Source organism: Tiliqua scincoides, chromosome 4 (assembly GCF_035046505.1).
Source record: "Tiliqua scincoides isolate rTilSci1 chromosome 4, rTilSci1.hap2, whole genome shotgun sequence".
In the NCBI taxonomy this organism is placed as follows: domain Eukaryota; kingdom Metazoa; phylum Chordata; class Lepidosauria; order Squamata; family Scincidae; genus Tiliqua; species Tiliqua scincoides.
The window spans coordinates 118,820,958-118,824,293 of record NC_089824.1 but is presented as its reverse complement, the minus strand read 5'-3'; the positions used below and the strand labels follow the sequence as shown (position 1 = coordinate 118,824,293).

At 47.9% G+C, this 3,336-nt stretch overlaps 1 pseudogene; it reads right to left on the bottom strand.

Annotated features, from left to right (window-relative positions):
• Nucleotides 1-587: 587 nt before the first annotated feature.
• Nucleotides 588-705, bottom strand: LOC136649916 (5S ribosomal RNA; annotated as a pseudogene).
• Between the last annotated feature and the right edge of the window lie 2,631 nt (nucleotides 706-3,336).

Sequence of the window (3,336 nt, the reverse complement as noted above, 5' to 3'; positions counted from 1 at the left end):
GGCTGGCTCCACAGCTGTAATCAATCAAGGCCAATGGAGACTCTGATGAACACCAGAGCTTCATTTGACCTTGATGGGACTTTGAATGGACAGGGACTGAAGAGATGGCTCACCTGAGCCTAATTTGGACTTAATGGGACATACAAGGATAAAAGGCAGCTTCAGAAGGAGCAAAGCTACCTGACCCAGACCTTATGAGAGAAGGGGACTGCCAGGACTCGGCTGGCGGACACAGAAGAGAGGACTGCCAGGACCCTGCTGGAGAGGACACTGCTGGAGAGGAGGGACACTGCTGCAGAAGACTGGACTGGGAAGACTGGACTGTGCTTTGGAGATTGGATTGGACTTGGACTGGAGGCTTCACACCTTTACCCACTGAGTTAAGTGGAGTTTTGGGGAGGTAAAGCCTCTGGACAAGAGGACTTGCAGGGAGTGTCTGTGTTGGTAGCAATAAATTCTTGTTAATTGCTCAACTGATAAGGAGTTATGTTCATTTCTTTGCACACCACAGCTGTTTTTCTTGGAAAAGGAGGGTGTTAACTAACCAAAATGGTTGGCAACCTTCAGTCTCAAAAGACTATGGTATAAGCCTACAGCACCCAGTATTGCCAGGCGGTCTCCCATCCAAGTACTAACCAGGCCTGACCCTGCTTAGCTTCTGAGATCAGATGAGATCAGGCATGTGCAGGGTAGGTATTAGAAGGCACATTCGGATGAGACTCAGACCCACTGCTCTTCACTAGCTTACTAGCAATTGACAATAACAATTCCCACCCTCTCCTTTGGACATTGAGAGCATCCCCTGGAAGTTGCATTGTGACAAAGGAGCTAATAGGGGACTCTTCCATTTGTAGAAGGGACACCCTTTCTGCCACCAATACTGTGGGGAGGACTCAGAGACTGGCATAGCAAGGCAGGCCTCTGATCATTGCGGGCCCTCAGATAGTATTTGATCTGCCCACACTTTGATGCTGAGGTACCCTGAACCCAGGCAAAATGTTGATATTTGCCAGTCAGAATGTAATAGTCAGAGAAGGGTATTGTGGAGATAATTGTTGCTGCTGAGCACAGGTTCCTAAAAACAAAAACTGTGCACTGGTGAGCAATTGACTGATAGGAGAAATTATAAGCCTTCTTTACTTAATGAACAAATGTTGCCTTATTTAAAAGGTCAAATGCCCCATGCATTACTACATTAGAAGGTTTGTCCAATTTGTTTGTTTGAATTTAAACATAGACGACCACAAGTGGTCTCTGGTGTGAGGCAAAACAAACATGCCTGTAGTTCTCTGCTTTGTCTAGGAAAGTCAGAAATTGTACTGGAATTTTAAACTGCAGGAGAAAATCATGCCAGGGCTCTGTTCACCTATGACTGCATTGAGGTGGTAGAACATCTTTGCCAGGTCTGAGTTTGATGGAATTTTTAGGGGCTCCATTTCCTGTTCCAGATTAATTTCCAGGAAAAGAGGTGCAATTTTAGGGTGAAAGGCCCAAATGAAGGGAGTTGGGCTTTTTTCTGCTTATGAGCACTATTTCTCTCCCTGTGTCTCTCAGCCTCTACTCTTTAATCACCGAACATCATCAGCCTCTTTCCTGTGCCCCACCAGGCATCCCCTGCCAGGTGCTCCTAGGCTCCAATCCTAATTCTTGGGACATGAGCCAGAGGAGACCTGACAACCCTACTAAGGAAACACCTAGCTGAATGAACCAAAAGGATATGGAAAGGTGCCCTTTCCTCAGTGGTGTACCTAGGGTGTGGCAAGCAGGGACATCTGTCCTGGGGGGCAGCAGGCACAAACTTATGTATTCTAATGAAGGTGCATTTTTGCACCAGTTTCAGGGGACCTCCAAAAAGGCAAGATGGAGCTTCCGGGACTGGCCATTGTCGCACAGCACTGCAACAGGCCAACCACACGTCGGAACACTATTTTTCATTTCTTTTTTAAGGGGCCTTAGCATCAACTGATTTTTTGCATAAATCCCTTTGTGGAACTGGCTTCTTCACCATCTCCTCTTCTCTTTGTAGCCTGCTAAATACATTCATTTGATGGGATGAACAGTGCTGGCTTCCCACCCCATACTCACCCCTTCTTTTTTTGGACAGAAGTGCAATTTTAGTGCTTGTCATGGGTTCAGTTTTCCCTAATAGTTGGCAACCTTCAGTCTCGAAAGATATGGTATCGCGCTCTGAATGGTGGTTCTGGCACAGCGTCTAGTGTGGCTGAAAAGGCCAATCCGGGAGTGACAATCCCTTCCACACCGGGAGCAAGTGCAGTCTGTCCCTGGTCTGTCTCCCTGGCTATGGGCCTTCCTTCTTTGCCTCTTTGCCTCAGTCTGTTGGCCAAGTGTCTCTTCAAAGTGGGAAAGGCCATGCTGCACAGCCTGCCTCCAAGCAGGCCGCTCAGAGGCCAGGGTTTCCCACTTGTTGAAGTCCATCCCTAAGGCCTTCAGATCCCTCTTGCAGATGTCCTTGTATTACAGCTGTGGTCTACCTGTAGGGCGCTTTCCTTGCACGAGTTCTCCATAGAGGAGATCCTTTGGGATCTGGCCATCATCCATTCTCACAACATGACCGAGCCAACGCAGGCTTCTCTGTTTCAGCAGTGCATACATGCTAGGGATTCCAGCACATTCCAGGACTGTGTTGTTTGGAACTTTGTCCTGCCAGGTGATGCCGAGAATGCGTTGGAGGCAGCGCATGTGGAAAGCGCTCAGTTTCCTCTCCTGTTGTGAGTGAAGAGTCCATGACTCACTGCAGTACAGAAGTGTACTCAGGACGCAAGCTCTGTAGACCTGGATCTTGGTATGTTCCATCAGCTTCTTGTTGGACCAGACTCTCTTTGTGAGTCTGGAAAACATGGTAGCTGCTTTACCGATGCGTTTGTTTAGCTCGGTATCGAGAAAAAGAGTGTCGGAGATCATTGAGCCAAGGTACACAAAGTCATGGACAACCTCCAGTTCATGCTCAGAGATTGTAATGCAGGGAGGCGAGTTCACATCCTGAACCATGACCTGTGTTTTCTTCAGGCTGATCGTCAGTCCAAAATCTTGGCAGGCCTTGCTAAAACGATCCATGAGCTGCTGGAGCTCTTTGGCAGAGTGGGTAGTGACAGCTGCATCGTCGGCAAAGAGGAAGTCATGCAGACATTTCAGCTGGACTTTGGACTTTGCTCTCAGTCTGGAGAGGTTGAAGAGGTTGAATTTTCCCTAGATACCACCACATTTGCACATCTTATGTGACTGTTCTATCTTCCCAAAACAGGCACAGCATAAGATCAACTGATTTTGCACATTCATCCCAAGGGCTAGCCCAAGGCTTCCTGATGCCTGAAGCAC